Genomic DNA, 23,798 nt, shown 5'->3' with positions numbered 1-23,798 from the left:
ACTTGGAATGTCCATTAATGATAAACTGGATTAAGAAGACGTGGCACGTATACACCATGGAATACTATGCAGCCATAAAAAAGGATGGGTTCACGTCCTTTGCAAGGACATGGATGTAGCTGGAAACCATCATTCTCAGCAAACTATCACAACGACAGAAAACCAAACACCGCATGTTCTCACTCATAGGTGGGAGTTGAACAAGGAGAACACATGGACACAGGGCAGGTAACATCACACACCGGGGCCTACTGGGGTGTGGGGGGCTGGGGGAGGGACGGCATTAGGAGAAATACTTAATGTAAATGACAAATTGATGTGTGCAGCAAACCACCATGGCACATGTATACCTATGTAAAAAACCTGCACGTTGTGCACATGTACCCTAGAACTTAAAATATAATGAAAAAAAAGAGATTGTTCATGCCTCATTCAATAATTTTTCTGACTAACAATCATTTTTTTCACTATGTCTCAGCAACAAGTCCTATGGCTTTCCTCTAGTAATTTTTATTTGTTGTATGTTTTTAACAGAATTGTATGTTTCCAAAAAAAAGAAAAGAAATAACTATAAGTATACACAGCTGAGCTGCCCATGTCACTGCTCTACCTACGGAGTAGCCATTCTTTATTCCTTTACTTTCTTAATAAACTTGCTTTCACTTAAAATATATGCATATATATGTGTGTGTGTGTATATGTTTATATATATGTATACACATACAAACACACACACACACACATACATATAACTGAAGGGGAAATTAAGGCCTAGGTACTGAAAGGAAATGTAACTATACCTAAGTCATTTTGCCCATTGATACCTTCTTCTAATTCTCTGAGGGTAATTTCTGCAACTTGGAATGAAATGAAAGAATAAATGCCATGGCAATGTCAGGAAATTACCCTGTCATACACATTACCTGTGATATGACATATTGTATGAACCAAATATGAGGTATAATTTCAGGAGCACTGAGAGATCTCACTTCATCTCTCTCCACCCTCCAAGTCCTGCCAGGGTGCTAAAAATTGCCACATTTTTTCACTGTTTTGAGTTAAGTCCTTAAACTACTATGAAATGCGTATTTCATCTGGGAGGGGCAGCACTCTGAGTCATTAATAATAACAATTACTCGAATGACTTCATCGAGATATCTGGCCCGTTTCTGGGCAGTCTCCAGGGTGGTAGTGATGGTGCTTTTGATCCTGGAGAAAAAACCAGAGGACGTCTGAAAGACAGACTCTGGGTGTGGACCCAGGAAGACAGTAAAAGGACCTTGCTACTTCCCCATTTTTCTAAGACTGGCCTGGTCTCATTGTTTGATGAGATCATGAGAATTATTCTGGCTACAGCTAATTGCTTTATTGTAAACTTCAGGCTGTATGAAGAGGCTGGATTAAGTGTTTTGGTTACACACTCACCAACTATGTGAATTTGTATGTCTTACTTAAATTCTTGGATCCTCAGTTTCCCATCTGTTATGTAAGAATAAAAACACATGCTTCACTTAACTCAGACAGCTCCTGTGAAAATTGGGTAAATTAATGAATGTGAAAGTATATTTCAAATAAAAGAGGGTTATGTGAAGGACCATGTTTGACCCAGCAATACTCCTTGGTATTTACTCAAAGGAGTTGAAAGCTTATTTCCACACAAAAACCTGCACATGCACATTTGTAGCAGCTTTATCCATAATTGCCAACGTGGAAACAACCAAGCTGTCCTTCAATAGAAGAATGCATAAACAAACTCTGATACATCCATACAGCGGAATATTTCTCAGCAATAAAAAGAAATGATCTCTCAAGCCATAAAAAGACAGGAAGGAACCTTTAATGCATATTACTGAGTGAAAGAAGCCAATCTAAAAAGGCTCCATAGTGTATGATTCCAACTATATGTCATTCTGGTAAAGGCAAAAACTTGGGAGGGAGTAAAAAGACCATTGGTTGCCGAAGGCTTGGGGGGATGGGATAACTAGGTCAAGAACAAGGGATTTTTAGGGCAGTCAAACTATCTTTTTTTTTTTTTTTTTTGAGATGGAGTCTCACTCTGTCTCCCAGGCTGGAGTGCAATGGCGCAATTTCAGCTCACTGCAATCTCCGCCTCCTGGGTTCAAGCCTTTCTCCTACCTCAGCCTCCTATATTAATGAGATTATCTAATCTGGGTTCTAACAAACCAACAAATCCAAAATTGTGTATGACATCATTCATTTATAGTATAGTCATGTGTTGTTTAACAATGGGAATATTTTCTGAGAAATTCATCATTAGACAATTTCATCATTGTGCAAACATAATAGAGTGTACTTACACAAACTTTGATGGTATAGCCTACTACACAGCTAGTCTATTTGGTAGAGCCTAATGCTCCTGGGCTACAAACCTGTACAGCATGTTACTGTACTGAATACTGTAGGCAACTGTAACACAATGGCAAGTATTTATATATTTAAACAGAGGAAAAGTACAGTAGCAAGGCGCAATGGCTCACGCCTGTAATCCCAGCACTTTGAGAGGCCGAGGCAAGCAGATTGCCTAAAGTCAGGAGTTTGAGACCAGCTTGGCCAGCATGGTGAAACCCCGTCTCTACTAAAAATACAAAAATTAGCCGGCCGTGGTGGCAGGCACCTTTAATCCCAGCTACTCAGGAGGCTAGGGCAGGAGAATCACTTGAACCCGGGAGGTGGCGGCTCAGTGAACCGATATCATGCCACTGCACTCCAGCCTGGGCGACAAGAGCAAGACTTCATCTCAAAAAAAAAAAAAAGAAAAGAAAAGAAAAGAAAAAATACAGTAAAAGTATAAAAGTTTTCTTTTTAATATAAATGTTTTCTATAAGAGTACACTTATATGGGGCACTCACCATGAATGGAGCTTGCAAGAGGGGAAGCTGCTCTGGGCAACTCAGTGAGTGAGTGGCGACTGAATGTGAAGGCCTAGGACACTACCGTAGATTACCGTAGACTTTTTATAACACTCTGCACTTAGGCTACACTAAATATTTTTTTTAAAATTCTGTTTTCAACAATAATAAATTAACCTTAACTCATTGTAACTTTTTTACTTTATAAACTTAAATTTTTTAACTTTTTGACTATTTTGTAATAACACTTAGCTTAAAAGATAAACTCGTTATACAATGGAACAAAAATATTTTCTTCTTTTATATTCTTATTCTATTAGCTTGTTTCTATTTTTACATTTTTTTTAATTTTAAACTTTTTTGTTGGAAACAAAGACACAAGCAAACACACACATTAGCCAGACCTACACAGGGTTGGGATCATCAGTATCACTGTCTTCCATTTCCACATCTCATCCCATTGGAAGTCTTTGAGGTAAATAACACACATGGAACTGTAGTCATCTTCTATGATAACAATACCTTTTTCTGAGTACCTCCTGAAGAACCTGCGTTAGGCTGTTTTACAGTTAATTGTTTTCTTAGAAGGAATATACTCTAAAATAAAAATATCCCTGGTTGTCTAGTTTTCAGGATTTTTTAAAAGGTCAGGCACAGTGGCTCACACTTTTAATCCCAACACTTTGGGAGGCTGAGGCAGAAGGATCACTTGAACCCAAGAGTTCAAGACCAGCTAGGCAACATAGCGAGTCCCCCATAGCTACCAAAAAAAAAAAAAAATTAGCTGGGCATGGTAGCCCGCACCTGTGGTCCCATCTACTTGGGAGGCTGAGATAGGAGGATAGTTTGAGCCCAGGAAGTAGAGGCCACAGTGAGCTATGATTGTGCCGCTGCACTCCAGCTGGGTGACAGAGTGAAACCCTCTCTCAAAAAAAGAAAGAAAGAAAAATAAAATAACCATAAAAAGCATAGTAAATACATGAACCAGTAACATAGTCATTTATTATCATTATCAAGTATCATGTACTGTACATAACAGTATATGCTAAGCTTCATATAGCTGGCAGCATTGTAGGTTTGTTTACACCAGCATCACCACAAACTTATGAGTAATGCATTGTGCTATGACACTAAGAAGGCTATGAGGTCACTAGGCGATAGGAATTTTTCAGCTCCATTATAACCTTTTTGGACTGCTGTCATATATGCAATCCATCATTGACCAAAATGTGGTATGCAGCACATGACTGTAGTTAAAAATTGAAAACACTGGCCGGGCGCGGTGGCTCAAGCCTGTAATCCCAGCACTTTGGGAGGCCGAGACGGGCGGATCACGAGGTCAGGAGTTCGAGACCATCCTGGCTAACACGGTGAAACCCCGTCTCTACTAAAAAATACAAAAAGCTAGCCGGGCGAGGTGGCTGGCGCCTGTAGTCCCAGCTACTCGGGAGGCTGAGGCAGGAGAATGGCGTGAACCCGGGAGGCGGAGCTTGCAGTGAGCTGAGATCCGGCCACTGCACTCCAGTCCCGGTGACAGAGCGAGACTCCGTCTCAAAAAAAAAAAAAAAAAAAAAAAAATTGAAAACACTCAATATCTAACAACAGGAGAATGGTCCAGTAAATTTGAACGTATCCCCTGTGTTTCATATAACGTAGCCATTGAAACTAACGCTAATAAAAAGTACAACATAACATGGGGAATTAGTACAATGAAAAGAGAAAAAGGCAGGATATGAAATTGTAAACACTATCTCAAGGATGCAAACACAACTGGAAAGAGAACAATAGTCATGACCAAGCACTATTATGTATTAAGCACTTACTGAATGCCAGGCACGCACTGTGCTAAGCACTTTACGTTCATTTTCTCATTTAATCCCCAATAACCCTATGAGGTAAATACAATGATTATTTCAATGCTATTAATGAGAAGACAGACTCACAGAGATTAAGCAGCTTTTCCAAAATTTCACAGAACATTAACTCAGCTGTATCTGACACTCACTTGGCTATGCTGCCAGCCAACTTTTTCTTGAGGTTTTTGAACGATTTTTGTGGAAATCACGTTCTATTTTTCTTTAGTTTCTGATTTTTCTAAAAGTAGCATGATTATCTTTCTAATTAAAAATATAAGCACAAAATAAGTCCTTTTTAAAGAAAGAACAAGTCCCGCACACACGCGCGCACACACACGTGCACACAAAATGTTTTGCTTTTTCCCAAGATGTTGTGTCAGAGCAGCACCACAGAGCCTCAGAAAAGAGATGGTAGAAGTAAGCTGACAACTGAGTGGGATTAGATTTCTCACATTTCTTCATTCACCTTTCAACAAAATCCCACTAGAAACAATATGGGTCAGTAGTACTTAACCTTTGGTGGGGTCATGATTCCCTTGAAAATTTGTTGAAAACCATAGACCCTCTTCCCAAGACAATGCAAGAAGTATGTCATGGATCCACCTACCCACACACACACACATACACACACACACACACACACACACACACACATTTTGCATACTATTTCAGAAGATTAAACAGATGCAAACCACGCCTATCAATGTGTCTCGGGTAAAAGTCCCCGACATAAAATAATATAAGAAGTCAACTTTCGTCTGATTTACTGAAGTTTGACTGAAGCTCTGAAATTGCTGTCTACGTAATAAGTCATAGCTGGCAGCGTTGTTCGCTATGATGCCTTACCATCAGCAGGGATGTGCTCTGAGGTATTTCTTAGTGGAAAGATGGATTTCAGGAGATTTATCCTCATTCTTGACTGATTCCCTGATGGCCAACAGTGTCTGGGGATGGTCAGAGGGAAACCAATAGGCCTACATGAATATGAACTTAGGAGGAAAGTCATGAAAACAACTCAAGGGTAACTCCCAGGAGTGTATCCCTTTACGGTTCACAAAGCATTTTCATACCCGTGATCTCAGTTGACCCCTCACAACCCTATGAAGAGAGAGCATTGGCTCTATTTTACATGTAACCCAGATCTGCACTCCCAGTTTCGTCTACAAGAGCTGACTCTATTTTGGCCAACCCCCAAACTTAATGCAAATTCAACACCTTCATTATTTTAATGAGAAATTAATTGGTTTAATTAAGCATATTGTAATTTTTCTGGATTTTATTAAATATTCACGAAGGCCCATGGAAGGGTCACCTCACACAGAACACAGCTTAACAAAATCTCAATTAAACCCTTCTCAAGTAAGTCTCTCCTCCTGCCCCACTCACCAGATACCCTCTCCCCACTGAAATCCTGCATTACGTAGAGTTGCTTCCTTCTTCTAGATGAGCAGGAGTCTTATTAAAGCATCTTATCCACAAGGTTGATGTTGTGGACATTTGTGGGTTTGTTGTTTCGATTTGTTTTTATCTCTTTATCTTGTCACCCGGCATCCACTTCCCTTTCTTGTGGTAACAGCCCACACACCTCCTCCACTCCCAGTCCATGTGATTAGATGATGAAGAAGAGCTGATGCTAGGATCATATGACTTGGGCCATGTCAGTCAGAACCTCAGATTCCCCCCGGCTACTGGGATCAGTTTGGGAACAGATGGGTGACTCCTCAGATGTAAGGAAGCCCCAGGAGGATCTCACTGAGGCATCTGGGAGAAAAGATTTGCTTCAACCAGATTTGAAGTTGAGAGTATATAAAACCTAGAGCTGTTGCCACCATCGTACTATAAATGGAGACTGAAATCAAAGCCACACACCAGAAGATAGTTGAAAAATGATGTGAAACAAAGTGCTGATGACATAATTTGGGTCTGATCCAGCATGTCTCAAGCAAGCTGCAGTGAGCTGAATGGTGGCCACAAAGATAGGTCTACATCCTAATCCCTGGAACTTACAAATGTTACCTTAAATAGCAAAAAGTGAGCATTATCTTATATGGCGAAAGATGGGATTGAGTTGATGGTCTTGTGGGGAAGAGCTTATCCTGGATTATCCAAGTCCTGAATGCAATCTCATGCTTCCTTATAAGCCAGAGATCAGACACAGACAGACAGAAAGGCAATGTGAAGATAGAGACAGAGTGTGAGACACAACCACAAAAACTCCAGTTTTGGTTCCAATGAACTCAAAAGAATGTTGAGCAGAAGCTAAACAGGAAAATTCCTTCAGAGCCTCCAGAGGGAGCACTACCCTGCCAGTACCTTGACTTCAGACATCTGGCCTCCAGAACTGTGACAGCACACATTGCTATTGTTTTAAGCCACCAAGGTTTTGGTACTTTGTTACAGCAGCCCCAGCAAGCTAATGCATCTACTCTGTCCCTGGACTTTTCATTTACTGAACCAATTCCCCTTATTTTTTTGGCCATTTTAAGTTGAGCATTATTTGGTTACTTGTCACAGAAAACCTTTTATTTTATTTTTAATTTATAAAGAAAAGAATAGGCTATAAAATATTGATCTCTGTGAAAGTAATAAAATAAATGTATGAATATTATTTTAGAGCTTCTTTTCCATAGATGTTGACCTACTTGAACAAGAGCAAAACCTACATGAGATGAATGGTTGTAAGCTTCTCCCTAGGTTGGTGTCCAGTAATAATGCCTTTTAAGGCCATTGGAGACTTCTGTAAGATACATGCATTTGTCACCACAAATGGCTCCACATCCACATTGTCTGCTTGTAGATGGCCCATGTGAATTAAGTCTGAATATGCCATGCATATAGCCTTAACGAATTTGTTTGTTTCCCCCAATGTAGATACTAGAGCATGATATAGTTTGGCTGTGTCCCCAACCAAATCTCATCTTAAATTGTATCTCCCATAATTTTCGTGTGTTGTGGGAGGGACCCGGTGGGAGATAATTAAATCATGAGGGTGGTTTCCCCCATACTGTTCTCATAGTAGTGAACAAATCTGATGAGATCTGATGGTTTTATAAGGGGTTTCCGTTTTCACTTGGATCTCATTTTCTCTCTTGCCTGCCGCCATGTAAGATATGCCTTTTGCCTTCCACCATGATTGTGAGGCCTCCCTAGCCACATGGAACTGTGAATTCATTAAACCCCTTTTTCTTTATAAATTTCTCAGTTATGTCTTTATCAGCAGCATGAAAACAAACTAATACAGAGAATGTGGAATTTGTTTACATTGATTGTGAAAGTGCAACAAGTTCTCCCTCCATATTGTTGCTGACTACTGACAAGACTTTAAGACTCCTCATGTGTGGAGTAAGAGTTTCACTGAGATAGTGCCTACATTTTCTCTTCTGTTAAAAAACAGATCTATTATTTCCAGGGTAGTATTGCCTTTCAGTATGACAGCCAAATATACCATCCCATCATGAGTTATTTTATTGCAGCCAGCGTCAAGGTAATGTAGGCCACTGTTCAGATGCAGGGCATCACAGCTCCTAAGGCAGGGATTTCAGAAATCACTTTTTATATAATAGCAGGAAACCATCTGTTCTGAAGCAAACCATTTCAATCACTGCTTAATATTCAGAGTCAAGTACATAAACTGTGGATTAGAAAAGGAAATAAGTAGTAGCCAACAAATAATTTTCACAATAGAACTGAAATGATTCCAAACATTTAATTCAACATGTCTCTTAATCAACTGTGAAAAATTGTGCAGCCTTGTGCATTTATCTTCACCATGATAAACAATATTCTTTTGCGCTTATGGAAGAAAATCTTTCTCCAAGAATTTGGTGTGCAAAATGAACAGCCAATTGCCTCTCCCATTGGCTGCATTAGAGAGTGGGAAGCAAGAAGGTATCTTTGTCTCCTCAGTTGGCACAACCTAGGAGCTTAGTAAATGCAGCTGAGACACTGGGCAGGCGCAGGCTCATGTTTAACTTGGAGCCACTGATTCCCTACACTCTATCTGGTCTGTGCTGCTAGACTTTTTCCCAGGCAGCTAGGGCACATCTATGTTTTCTAACACCAGCTGAGGAAGGGTTGCATGTTCTTTCCAATTGGGATTCCTGGACCTCATGCAAATTAAGGGTTATCCCCTGAGAGTGCTCCAAGACAATTGTAAAGTTCTCCTATCCCTCCAGGGACGTTTAAGAGGCTTGTCTACTCCTAGGACACATGGCACCTCTGGGTCTGAAGTCCAGTTCAGCCAAGATAGTTTCACAGATTATTGAGCTTTTTAAAGCTTGTGTGAGAATCGGAATGAGAAAAGCACAAACACACTCATAAACAACCTAACAGAGGAAATAAGAAAATGATCTTCCTGAATGTTTAAAAAATGGTTATAGCAGGCACTTATAAAATCTAGATAAAAGGTAGATATGCTTGTGCCTGAAACTGTGTTTTCCTCAAAACATCTATTTTCATCTTACCAATGGTTAAGATGAAACAATGGTTGCCTCTACATGGAAGACAGAGTTCTACTTCTTTTAACTTTTCAAGTTTTAAATAATGTACACTTAGTACTTTCATAATCACAAAACTTTTCTGTATTGTTAAAATTCCAGTGTAGGTCCTCAATTTAAACACAATTGGCATATTAGGCCTAACATACAATACGTATAAATAGGAAAACAAACAAGGGGAGAGCTGGCATGTGATCATTTTACAGCATTTCTAAACATATCCTAATATTCTAGAGCTGGATCACGGATAGGCAAGCTATGAGAAGTTCCAAAACAGGAGCTAAGCCCTGCGGGACAGGTGTGCACATGTGGAGCTCTAGACCTCCCCACCATTCCAGGCATCTTCTCCAGCCCACACCCTGGGGTGCTGGGATACAACAGATCTGGGGATGGACTCCCCACTGCTTGATAAGGACATAAGAACTCCCTAATGAGGACATTTTTGCCATAAGAAGAAAAGTAGAAAAAAGATGCAAATTAAACCAACAATGAAATTTGTGTTGTTGTTGTTGTTGTTGTTTTGAGACGGAGTCTCGCTCTGTCGCCTAGGCTGGAGTGCAGTGGCACGATCTTGGCTCACTGCCACCTCTGCCTCCTAGGTTCAAGCAGTTTTCCTGCCACAGCCTCCTGAGTAGCTGGGATTATAGGTGTGCACCATCATGCCCGGCTAATTTTTGTATTTTTGGTAGAGACAGGGTTTCACCATGTTGTCCAGGCTGTTCTCGAACACCTGACTTCAAGTGATCTGTCTGCCTTGGCCTCCCAAAGTGCTGGGATTACAGGCATGAGCCACTGCGCCTGGCCATGAAATGTTATTTTTCTTCATTCCATTATATTGGCAAAATGTGTAATGTCGAAAAATATCAGGTGTTGGGGAGGGTTTGAGGAAATGAGTTTTCTTGACAGTGTTGTCAGGAGCATATGTTGGTATAGCCACTCTGGAGGGCAATTCAGACTATACTATTAATCCATAAACTACACACACACATGCCCCTCAACCATGTCAAGTGCAGGGTTGATTATTCTAAGAGTAATGCAAACCATATTTTTTAATCTGTACTATCACAAAAGCACAAAAATAAAGATCATGAAAATTATAATGTACACAACTGACAATTTGCTGAAATTAGAAAACCCCAATGGATCATGGTAACTCCCTTTTGAGAATAGAGGTTAAGTGGAGGATGGGAGCCAACCAACTAATTTCATTGTGACTCTGTATCCAGAATCATAATATTATAGCATCCACCCTAGAGAAACACTCACATATGTGTATAAGTTTTTCGTTGGAGCACTGTTTACAATAGAATGAAAACAGCCTTTAAAAGTTCATCAGTGGCCGGGCGCGGTGGCTCAAGCCTGTAATCCCAGCACTTTGGGAGGCCGAGACGGGCGGATCACAAGGTCAGGAGATCGAGACCACCCTGGCTAACACGGTGAAACCCCGTCTCTACTAAAGAATACAAAAAACTAGCCGGGCGATGAGGCGGGCGCCTGTAGTCCCAGCTACTTGGGAGGCGGAGGCAGGAGAATGGCGTAAATCCGGGAGGCGGAGCTTGCAGTGAGCTGAGATCCGGCCACCGCACTCCAGCCTGGGCAACAGAGCCAGACTCCGTCTCAAAAAAAAAAAAAAAAAAGTTCATCAGTAAGGCCAGGCGCAGTGGCTCATGTCTGTAATCCCAGCACTTTGGGAGGCCAAGGCGGGCGGATCACAAAGTCAAGAGATCAAAACCATCCTGGCCAACATGGTGAAATGCCATCTCTACTAAAAATACAAAAATTAGCTGGGTGTGGTGGCACATGCCTGTAATACCAGCTACTCGGGAGGCTGAGGCAGGAGAATCACTTACACCCGAGAGGTGGAGGTTGCAGTGAGTCACTGCACTCCAGCCTGGTGACAGAGCGAGACTCCGTCTAAAAAAAAAAAGGTTCATCAGTAGGGAAATGCTTAAATTACAATGGTTTCACACTATGTGTCAGTAAAAGAATGAAGCAGATTCTTGTGTCTGGATGTGGGAATATCTCCAAATTATGTTATTGAATAAATATTTTTCAACAAACTATAGAATGATAAGTACAATTGATGCATATACAATTGATATATATATCTAGATCTAGATAAATGTATATAAATGAATTTTTAAAGTTCTAAAAACATACATACTGAAATGACAGCAACCTCTGGGGAAGGGACTGAGAAAAAGGAGGTCAAAAGAGATGTTAACTTTACCTGTAATGTTCAATTTTTTAAATTTACAATGCAAATGTATTCATGTATTTTTATGCAATTAATATGAAAAACATTTTTAAAAGAAAGAAGATCTTATGGAGAAAGTCACAAACCCATGTGGGATATGCTCACCAAGAAACTCCATGTATCCACAGATTTACTTTTTTGGTGCTTTCCTCAGGATACTGGAAAAGCCATATTTAGTGAAGAGTTTCAACTTTTGCTCACCTGTCTTTGTTTTCAACTTTCATTTTAGTTACAGGGGTATATGTGCAAGTTGGTTATAGAGGTAAATTATGTCTTCTGGGTGTTTGGCATATAGAGCATGTCATCACCCAGGTCATGAGCATGGTACCCAATAGGTAGTTTTTCAGCCCTCTCCTTCCTTCCACTCTTCACCCTCAGGTAAGCTCCAATGGCTCTTGTTCTCGTCTCTGTCTCCATGTATACTCAATATTTAGCTCCCACTTATAAGTGAGAACATGTGATATTTGGTTTTCTGTTCCTGTGTTAGTTCGCTTAGGATAATGGCCTCCAGTTCCATCCATGTTGCTGTCAAGGTCATGGTCATGTTCTTTTTATGGCTACGTAGTATTCCATGGTGTATATGTACCATATTTTCTTTAGCTAGTCTACCACTGATGGATATTAGATTGATTTCATGTTTTTGCTATTGTGAATAGTAGTGCAATGAATATACATGTGCATGTGTCTTCACTGTAGAATGATTTCTATTCCTTTGGCTATGCACCCCATAATGGGATTCTGGGTCGAATGGTAATTCTGTTTTAAGTTTTTTGAAGAAATTGCCAAACTGTTTTCCACAGGCTTACCTACGTTTTAATTCTTTTAAACTTATCCTGCTTCTTTGGTGAAGAAAGCTTCATATCACAAGAAAGAGAAGAAGGGGGAAAGAGGAAGAGAGAGAGCAGAAGGGAAGAAGGCAAGGAGGAAGAGGAAGGAGAAAGGGAAGGTAAGACAGGGAAAACCATACCTCTATATTCCCCACGAGAAAAAGCGTCCCTATCTTAGAATCTTGGCCTTATCACTTAATAGCTGTGTGAACTTGAGTGAGTATCTTGATTTTTGGATTCTCAGTTTTCTCTCCTGCAAACCAGAGTTCATAAGAAAGCCTAGGTAAGTTGCCTACCATGTTCTCGGATGGGGACTGCACTGTGTACTTTTCACAATATAGATATCTAGGGAGTAAGAGCTGAGACCCTGAGAGCAAGGCGCTGGCTGGCTCTTCTACGCTGGAACATGATTAATTCCGTCTGATGGAGGCTGACCAAGTCCTCCCATCTGTTATTTAACAAAGAAAAGGAAACAAGATTTCATCAGTGAGCCAAACCTCAGATCTGCAGAAATCCATCGATGCAAGATGAATTAATTCTGTATATTATTATTATCATTAGACTTTACATTTATAGCACTCAACCATTTACAAAGCACTTGCCTTTCCATTACCTAATGTGATTCTCACCACAACTTAAGGTTATCAAGGCAGATGATGCTTGCATTTCCATAGGAGGAAATTAAGGCTGAGAAGTTAAGGGGTTTGCCAGGGTCACTTAGGAGTAGAGCAGAGATTCAAACTCAGTTTCGTTCAGTTACAAAGCCTGTACTCCTTCCACCGCACCTCTGTGACTTACCCTAACCATTGGTCCCTCAATGATATGAGCAAATCCGTGCAGGGGGAGTAGGTGTGGGACAGGCAGGAGAGTGCAGAGTAGGTGAGGAGAGTAAAGGGCAATTGTCTCTCCTCCTTCTCCTCCTCCTCCTTCTCTTTCTCCTTCCATAATCATTTCTTGATTCCCCCTTGCACTACCAGTTTAACACAGGAAACAGTCTGCTTTATAGTTACTCCATAGAAAGGACCGCAAATACCAACTTCCTTTATGGGAAAATTATCTCAACTCAACCTTTTATACAATCCAAAACCATCAGGCATGAATCATCCTTCTCTGCTGCATTCAGGTATCATTCATGTCAGGTCCTTGTCTGCCTTTCTCTCTGATAAAGTTGCCCCTCCATCTCCAGCTCTCTGCTCCTTTTATGAACATCAGAAACAGGGGCATTTTTATACTCCATATTTGTTTGGGCTCCTTCTGAGTCCTGAGGGAATTTTCTGAGATCATGCTTTCCCTGTGAATCTACTGAAATCGATTTTCCTTCTTCCTACATGTGAGGTGAACTGTGATCTCTTGGCCTAGGTGGCTTTGTTCCTGGCCAAAAATAAAAGAGGAAATTTGATCAGGAAAAATCATTTGGTCTGGTTTTCAAGAACCTGGTGAAAACTTTCAGAATTTGCATGTTCTCAGATGGAGTCACACACAGACTAAGAAGAAAAAGGAGGAGGGAGAGAATGAGGAGGAGGAGGAGCAATAAAAAGAAGAAAAGAAACCAAAAAAAAAAAAAAAGAAACACTTTTATATCAGGAAATGTTGACATTTTTAAAACAACATATTTTTTCCTGCCTGTGAACCTTAAGCTATGCTTCCAAATCAAGACCTAGAAAAGTCAGCCCAGAGTCATGTTTTCATAGTATCTCCTCGTCAATAATATATTAAAGTAATTGTAAATCCTCTGTCTGAAATATGGGAAGGAAAGACAAAAAATGTTCATCCAGGTGACTTGGATAAGATCAGGAACCAAATACCACAATGTCTTTACAAGCCCCTTTCCATGGTATTACTAAGAAAAGTGGCTTTCACTGCCAAAGCAAAGAACTGAAGTAGTTTGCTGCATAATTTAGATTCACTTGGCCTAAATTCGTCAAGGAATTGAGAATTTGGGGGCGTTGGAGGCAGTAGACTTTCTTTGCCTGGGGAATAGTCTCACTTTTCACCTTCATTTGTCACTAGATATCAAATTCCTCTAAAGGCTCAAGTAAGCAGGCATACGAGTAGCTTACTGATATTTCTGTATTATTATTGCTCTGCAAAATTAACATTTATTGAAGATTAACTATGTGCTAGAAACTTCACATGTGTCATCTCATTTCATTCTCATGAAACATCCTCAGGAAAAAAAAAATATATCTCAACCCTGATTTTCAGTTAAGGAAACTGGTATTCCAAGAGAGATTCAGTAAGCTACCCAAGATGACAGAGCCAGTAGGTGGAAAAGAAAGGATGTGAATTCACCTCTATCTCACACACACACATACACACACTCACACACACAGCATTTTGTTTGGATTCATCAAAAAGGGAGCACATGAAAAAACTGCTGGGAAATCTATGTGTGATAAAATATAGTGAGTTTGCTTTTACAATGGTTACTGGGAGGAATTTACATTTGTAAAGTGAGTTGTCATGAAATCAGGTGATGAATTTGATCTATACATCCATGAAAGAGATTTCCTATTCATTCAGTTTTATACACTTAGAAAACGAGTTTAGTCAGGTGATCAAGACCATCCTGGCTAACACGGTGAAACCCCGTCTCTACTAAAACTATAAAAAATTAGCTGGGCGTAGTGGCAAGCATCTGTAATCCTAGTTACTCGGGAGGCTGAGGCAGCAGAATCCCTTGAACCCGTGAGGCGGAGGTTGCAATGAGACGAGATCGTGCCACTGCACTCCAGCCTGGGTGACAAAGCAAGACTCTGTCTCAAAAAAAAAAAAAAAAAAGGAAATAAGTCTAGGTGACTTGGCTTAGAGAGTCATTAGCTAAATGAGAACCATGACAAAAGGCACCTGAGTTTTTGGCTCTCTGGCCTTGTTTAAAGCACAGTATGGGTTATCATCATAAAAGACAACCCTTGCCCGATCATGGATATGTGGATTTGGATATTGTAGATTGTGGTTTTGGTGACTATTTTGTTGACTGATTGGTAAATTTAGCTTAAGATAGAGGAAGAGAGCTTCCTCAATGCAGTGTAGTAGTTAAGAGAACAAACCTTAGGATCAAACAGACTAAATATGAATTCACATTCTACCTCTAAATGGTTGTGTGCCCAGAACAAGTTTTTTAATATATAGAACACCCATTTTCTCATCTGAAATGCGGGAATGAGAAAAGTATCCACCTCATTGGTTTACTGCAGAGGTGAATTAACTCATGTAACCCACTTGTTCACAAAACCTAACATATTTTAGTTATCATTAGAGGTACACTCAGACAAAAGAAATATCAGTCTTTTAAAAAATGTACAGTGAGCATACCTTCTTAAAACTAAGTGTGAGTATTAAAATTATTTTTCCAGAAAAAAGTAATCTTTCAGGTATACTATCGCTGGTGTGTAGGCAAAATTAGAGTTGAGGCTGAGGTTACTTTTTATATTCATCATTTCCCTTTCAGAAAATTCAATGCATAAGCCACCAAAACAAAACACCAATCATCCTGTATTAGATAAAATTGAAGATGGAGAAATGTTCTCCTCCTTCTCATAAACAATCATGTCACAAAGATATTTAAATCTGACATACACTAGTCAGCAATTTTCCCGTTTCCACTGTGGCTCTATTAAATACCTGGTCACCATCCTATATCTAAAAATATTATATAATCACAGATCAATCTCATACAGCTCCCTACCAAGAATGGATAACAATGACCTTAAGTATTCCTTCTATAATTTACTTTGGCATAATTAATAATAACTTTATTAGACATTAGTTATTGGACAAGCTTACAGAGAATATAATATACTTACATAAATTCTAGAAACAAAGATTATTAAATGAAGGAAGAAAGGAATAAATGAGTAAATAAATAAATAATGTAAGAAGTGCAGAATTCTCACCTATCCAAAAATGTGTTTTCAGGGACAAAACAAAGAACATTAGCGCCACCTCGAGGCAGAAGTCTATTTGAAAGGTAAGATAGTTCTCTTAGGAGAACGTGATTAGCACTAAAAGGAGTAGCAGAGATGGTCATTAGGGCCCTGTGTGGCCACAAAGGGTAGCAAATAGGTGGTGACTGAGCACTTGAAATTTGAATAGTCCAAATTGAGATGTACTGTGAGTGTAAAATACACATCAGATTTTGAAGGTGGAAAAAAGAATGTAAAACATCTCATTCTTAATTTTTATATTGATGACATGATAAAATAATATTTTTGATTATATAATGTAAAGTACAATATTATTATAATTATTATTAATTTTACCTAGTTATTTTTATCTTTTTAATGTGGCTGCCAGAAATTTAAAATTAAATCTGGGCCGGGAGCGGTGTCTCAAGCCTGTAATCCCAGCACTTTGGGAGGCCGAGACGGGTGGATCACGAGGTCAGGAGATCGAGACTATCCTGGCTAACACAGTGAAACCCCGTCTCTACTAAAAAAAAACACAAAAAAACTAGCCGGACGAGGTGGCGGGCGCCTGTAGTCCCAGCTACTTGGGAGGCTGAGGCAGGAGAATGGCGTGAACCCGGGAGGCGGAGCTTGCAGTGAGCTGAGAACCGGCCACTGCACTCCAGCCTGGGCGACAGAGTGAGACTCCGGCTCAACAACAACAACAACAACAACAAAATTAAATCTGTAGCTCACGTTATCTTTCTGTTGGACAATACTAATCTCATCCTTACTGCTCAGAATGTGGGCCAGGGACCAGCAGCACGGTTATTTATTACCCTGGAGCTTGTTAGAAATGCAGAATCCCTGGCCTTATCCCCAGCCTTCTGAATCAGAATTTGCATTTCAGCAAAATCCCCAGGTGGCTGGTATGTATATTAAGTTTGAAACTTGCTAATGTAATCCAATCCCCTTGTTTTACAAATGCACAAACTAAGACCCATGGTGGCGGCATGGCTTGTTCATGGTCATGTACCTGGTGACCCTAAAACCCCGGTGATTGAAACTACTAAATATCCACTTCATAATACATCCTCCTGAGAACCCACCTGTTGCTTGGAGTAAAAATAAAGTAAGACTACTGCTTCACTGGCAAACAAAACACATTATTGTAAGTATACAAGAAAATGTGATGTCCTTAGTGATCCTTGTAACAGAATTGTAGGGTATTCAGTATTTATGTAAGTCAGTGACTACACTTAGAAAGCCTCTGCTGTGTAAGCTATTACTACAAATAACATACTTTGGCCATGAAAAAAGGCCAGAGTGCAGAATCAATAATGTGTATTCCAATCATTGAGTCAGTAAAATCGATTTAAAGAAGACTGATTCCTTTATGCTAAATAAGAAGGAATTATAGTTTTGTAACTGAGTTCCTTGTGGGAAGGTCTTATTCATTCTTCCAATGTCCAGCTTCCCACCATATATTTAGCACCTAGAAGATATTGAATAACTATTTGTTGAATGAAAACATTCATTTCTGTTTATTGGGTCTCTACCTCAGGAAACATCCCCTTCTTTACATTGTCTGGTAGCAATGTAAAGAAACTAAGGAAAACACTTAAGTAGGAACCACAGCTAAAATTAGTAGTGATTTTATGCCAAAATCTCTTTGTAACTAAGCACATTGTTAAGAGAAAATTCAAATAGATGTTAGCATTGGTTGTGAAAATAAAATCCATTGCATAGAAAGGTGAGGTTCCAATTAAAATAATATTGGCAGGTGACTCCAAGGAGCAAAAGTGGTTACAATATTTTCACTCATCTTTGTAAAGATTGTTATAAGACAGATTAATCAAGCCTAATCAATTCCCAGTGTGCTGTGCATATGAACCAAATGTTCCTCTCATAAGACAGCATTTTTTTGAATACCAAATGGAAAATGTAGATTTAACTTAGGAAATGAAGTTTTGTGTTATATAAATTGAATATACTAAGTAGAATAGGAAGCACCTTAATGAAATGATTTTTTTTTATGATGTAAGTCATATAGGAAGGAAAGTTTAACTCCCACTCTCTTCCTTTCAATTGTCCCATTTCCTCACGTTTTATCCATTACTCATGTCATGTTTTGTTATTAACCTAAATAAAATAATGGGACATCAATCCTACTTGTTATACAAAATAACAAACAGATTACTGTCACATATAATTATTGAAATGGTAATAATAAGGATAATAATAATAATAAATAGTAAACCAAAATAATAATTTATATATCATTAATTTGGCAATACCTTATAGCATTTCCTCTGTCCTGAATGTATATTGAATAATTCATTCATTCAATAGTATTTATTGAGAACTTATATGCCAGGCACTGATATAGGCACTAGAAATACATACAGCAGGGAATAAAATAGTCTTCCCCTCCTGGAGTCTGTACATAAATGATGAAATGCACAATATATCAGAATGTTGTTAAGTGATATGGAGAACAGTAAGCGGGAAATGCCAAGGAGGCAGAGGAGCTGTTTTACTGGGATTGGTCTTGCTTAAGGGGAATTTTGAGTAGGGACTTGAAAGAAGCAAGGGAGGAGGTCATGCAGATATATGGGGGTGAGTTGCTAATAGAAGAGAAGGACAGGGGCCCAAGGCAGGAACATGCTTAGCAGGTTGAGGAACAACGTAGAGGGAGGAGTGGAGTGGACTCCAAGCCAGAGAGAGAGGTAGCAGGGCCCAGATCAGTCAGGCCCTTGCAGCCACTGTAAGGACTTTGGATTTTCCTCTAAGTGAGAGAGAAAGCCACTAACTAGAGGGTTTAACAGAGATGAACATGATCTACTAATAACATCTTTGGAAGGAATCACTTAACTGCTGTGTTGGAAATAAATCTTAGGGCTCTCAGCAGAAGAGGGAGGTGAGTTAGAAGATTGTTATAATAATCCAGGCAGGAGAAGATGATGACTTGGATCAGGATGGTGGTAGTGAAGATAATGAAATGATATCAAATATTTTGAAGTTTAAACCGGCAGGATTTGAAGATGGTTTGGATGTGGTATATAAGAAGACAAGAGAAAATGTCAAGCTTTTTGAGCAATTTGAAGAATGGAGGTTCCAGTTCCCAGGAAAACAGACATGAGTAGATTTAGGTGAGGGGAGGCAGGAGAATGATCAGAGATTGCTTTTGGAGATCAATTTAAAATGCCTTTTACTTATTCTTTTTTTTTTTTTTTTTTTTTGAGACGGAGTCTGGCTCTGCCGCCCAGGCTGGAGTGCAGTGGCCGGATCTCAGCTCACTGCAAGCTCCGCCTCCCGGGTTTACGCCGTTCTCCTGCCTCAGCCTCCCGAGTAGCTGGGACTACAGGCGCCCGCCACCACGCCCGGCTAATATTTTTTGTATTTTTTAGTAGAGACGGGGTTTCACTGTGTTAGCCAGGATGGTCTCGATCTCCTGACCTCGTGATCCGCCCGTCTCGGCCTCCCAAAGTGCTGGGATTACAGGCTTGAGCCACCGTGCCCGGCCTACTTATTCTTTTTTTTAATTGAATACATAAGATCAGGATTCAAGAGAGAAGTTGAGGCTGGAGTCCTTGGTGTTATTTCAGTCCTGGGACTGGATAAGATCACCAAAGGAGTGTAGATGGAACCAAGAAGGTTTTTCACACCTGAGTCCTGGAATATCCAATACCTAAAGGAGTTGGCTATTGTTTAACTGTTCAGATGCTTAGTGTTGTTGTTCTTCAACCAAAATGCCAGATCCTTGAGGCTACAGCCCATGCCTTTGTTGTATTCACTAGGCATTTTGCCCGTAGTAGTTACTAAGTAAATATTTAGTGAACGAGTGAATAGATGGGTGCACCACGCAATGTTTGAAGGGGTTACCAAGATTAAGGAAGAAAAAGTGTGGGAAGTCAGACATGGTGGCTCACGCCTATAACCACAGCACTTTGGGAGGCAAAGACAGGAGGATCGTTTGCATTCAGGAGTTCGAGACCAGCCTGGGCAACATAAGGAGACCCTGTCTCTACAAAAAATAAAACATTAACTGGGCATGATGGTGCACACCTGTAGTCCTGTCTACTCAGGAGGCTGAGATGGGAGGATTGCTTGAGCATGGGAGGTTGAGGCTGTAATGAGCCATGATTGCCTCACTGCACTTCATCCTAGGTAACAGAGTGAGACCCTGTCGAAAGAAAAGAAAAGAGAAAGAGAGAGAAAGAAAGATGAAAAAAAGAAAAAGAAGGAGGGAAGGAAGGAAGGAAGGAAGACAAAACAAGGAAAAAGTATGGGAGACTGGTCTTTGTTCAGTCCCCATCACTTACTTCTCCATCTGTTTAATGAATGAATTTGAGAAAGGAAACTGAAATCATAAGGCTCAGTAGATTCTGGGCTGTCGCTTTTCCAGGAGAAGCTGGAGTTCTAGTGAGATAGCCATTTCTGGGCCAGAAGAGGGACAGGGGAGTGATAAATTATCCTGTCTCAGACATCAATGTGTTGTTATGTGGTCTTTCGTGGCTGGCTTCTTTCACTTAGCATGTTTTCGAGGGTCATCCATGTTGGAGCATATATCCATCCTTCCTTCCTTCTTATGGCCAAGAACTATTCTATTGTATGGAATACCACATTTTGTTTATTTATTCACCAGCTGATAGGCTTTTAGATTGTTTCCACCTTTAGCTATGATGAATAATGCCGCTATAAACATTCAGGCACAAGTTCTTGTGTAGATGTATGTTTTTAATTCTTTGGGAAGTGAAACTAGGAGTGGAATTGCTAGATCAAATAGTATCTCTGTGTTTAACTTTTTGGGGAACTTTCTGACTGATTTCCAAGGTGGACGCACCATTTTTCATTCCCACAAATAATGTATGAAGTTTTGAGTTTCCCCAAATCCTGGCCAACACTTATTATTATAGCCATGCTAGTAGGTATAAAGTGGTCTTTCATTGAGATTCCGCTTGTTGCATTTCCCTGGTGGATACCAATGTTGAGGATCTTTTTAATTTAATTTAATTTACTTTGAGACAGAGTCTCACTCTGTCACCCAGGGTGGAGTTCAATGGCGCTATCTTGGCTCACTACAACCTCCACTTCCTGGGTTCAAGTGACTCTTATGCCTCGGCCTCCCAAGTAGCTGGGATTACAGGCATCCGCGCCTACACCAGGCTAATTTTTGTGTTTTTAGTAGAGATGGGGTTTCACCATGTTGCCTAGGCTGGTCTCCAACTCCTGAGCTCAAGCCTGCCTCGACCTCCCAAAGTACTAGGATTATAGGCATGAGCCAGTGTCCGGCCCATTGAGAATCTTTTGATGTGCTTCTTGGCCATTTCTATATTTTTCTGTATTCCTTCCCTCACCACAGCACACACAGACTGGTTTGGATCCTATTTCTATTACAATGGACCTTACATTTTTAACATAAACTTGAGGTTTTAAGTCAAACATGATATTAATAGGTCTTATTCTTCTCCCAAACACAGAGATCTTAAAAGAATTTATCACTTTATCCCATCTTAATGATTATCTAGTATTTTATTCCAACTTTATTTTTCACACTTTAAAAGTTTTATCATTTTTTAAGTCAGTATTTACTTAGTAACTTAACTAAATACTCATTTGCCAATTATATTGTTTACCATTGCTCACTACACTTCACTCTTTTCTTTTGGGTTCAATTTCCTTCTTCCTGAAGGACAAGCAACAGGATTTTATCCAACAAGACCCTATAAGTGATAAATTGTGTTTATTCTATCAATTTAAAAAAACTATGTCATCATTCTTGAATGATAGTTTCTTTTGTATAGATTCTAATTGACACTTTGCTTTAGTATTTTGAAACATTATTTCATTTATTTCTGGCCCCTGATATTGCTGTTGTAAGTCTGACTACTGCTCCTCTAAGTAATTTGCCCTTTTTCTCTGGGTGCATTTAAGATTTTTTGTGTGCTTTGTTTCTAATATTCATTTTTACTTCTGCATCTAGATACCTATATTTACATATTCTGCTCATTTCATTGTGTGTCTTAAACGTGAAGATTCTTTTTTTTTTTTTTTGAGACAGGGTCTCAACTCTGTTACTCAGGCTAGAGTGCAGTGGCACAATCAGAGCTAACTGCAGCCTCATCCTCCCAGGCTCAAGAGATCCTCCTGCCTCCTGCCTTAGCCTCCTAAGTAGCTGGGACTACAGGCACATGCCACCACATCCAGCTAATGTTTTTTATCTTTAGTAGAGATGAGGCCTCACTGTGTTGCTCAGGCTGGTCTTGAACTCCTGAACTCAAGCAATTCTCCCACCTTGGCCTCCCAGTGCTGGAATTACAGGTACAAGCCACCATGTCCAGCCAAGATTCACTTTTTTTTTTTTTTTTTGGGGGGACAGAGTCTAGTTCTATCACCCAGGCTGGAGTGCAGTGGCGTGATTCTGGTTCACTGCAACCTCCACCTCCCCGGTTCAAGCAATTCTCCTGCCTCAGCCTCCCGAATAGCTGGGATTACAGTTACCCATCACCACGCCCAGCTAATTTTTGTATTTTTAGTAGAGACAGGGTTTCACTGTGTTGGCCAGGCTGGTCCTGAACTCCTGACCACGTGATCCGCCCGCCTTGGCCTCCCGAAATGCTGGGATTACAGGCATGAGCCACCACACCTGGCCGAGATTCACATTTTTAATTAATTTGGAAATTCTCAAACATTACCCTTTCAAACTTTACCTTTTCTTCATTTTTTTTTTCTTCTTCTGGCATCATACTGTTTCGCTCTCTCCCTTTTCTCCTCCATGTTTCTTACCTTCTTTCATTTTCCATCTCTGTTAATCTGTGCTGCTTTCTGGGTATCTACCAGAAGATTTAGCTTCTAGATCACTAGTTCTCTAGGTATCCCTAATTAGCTATTCAATCACCACTCACCTTTTACTTTCTAATTTTGTTATTTTTTTTCAGACAGGTTCTTACTTTGTCGCCCAGGCTGGAGTGCACTGGCATGATCATAACTCACCACAGGAACTTCTGGGCTCAAGCAATCCTCCCTTCTCAGGTTCCCAAGTAGGGGATTATAAGCACGCACCATTGCAATCAGCTAATTTCTAAATTTCTTGTACAGATAAGGTCTTGCCTTCTTGCCTAGGCTGGTCCCAAACTGCTGGCCTCAAGTGATCCTCCCATCTTGCTCTCCCAACATGTGGGAATTATAAGCATGAACCTCAGCACCCGGCCCACCTATTTCTTTTTTAGAAGTTCTATTTGAGACCAGGCGCAGTGGCTCACGCCTATAATCCCAGTACTTTGGGAGGCCAAGGACAGGAAGATCACTTGAGGTCAGGAGTTTGAGACCAGCCTGGCCAACATGGTGAAACCCTGTCTCTACTAAAAGTACAAAATTAGCTGGGTGTGGTGGTGGGCACCCATAATCCCATCTACTCAGGAGGCTTGAACCTGGGAGGTGAAGACTGTTGTGAGTCAAGATCACACCATGACACTTCAGTCTGGGTGGCAGAGCAAGACTCCGTCTCAATAAAAAAGAAGTTATATATGGATCTATAAAACTTGCCTGGTCTTTTCTTAATTGTGCATTCTTTGCTAGGGTTTTAAATTCTTCTAGTGTGCC

This window comes from Trachypithecus francoisi, unplaced genomic scaffold (genome assembly GCF_009764315.1).
Source record: "Trachypithecus francoisi isolate TF-2019V2 unplaced genomic scaffold, Tfra_2.0 Lachesis_group1, whole genome shotgun sequence".
Taxonomy (NCBI): domain Eukaryota; kingdom Metazoa; phylum Chordata; class Mammalia; order Primates; family Cercopithecidae; genus Trachypithecus; species Trachypithecus francoisi.
This window is presented reverse-complemented; position numbering follows the sequence as displayed.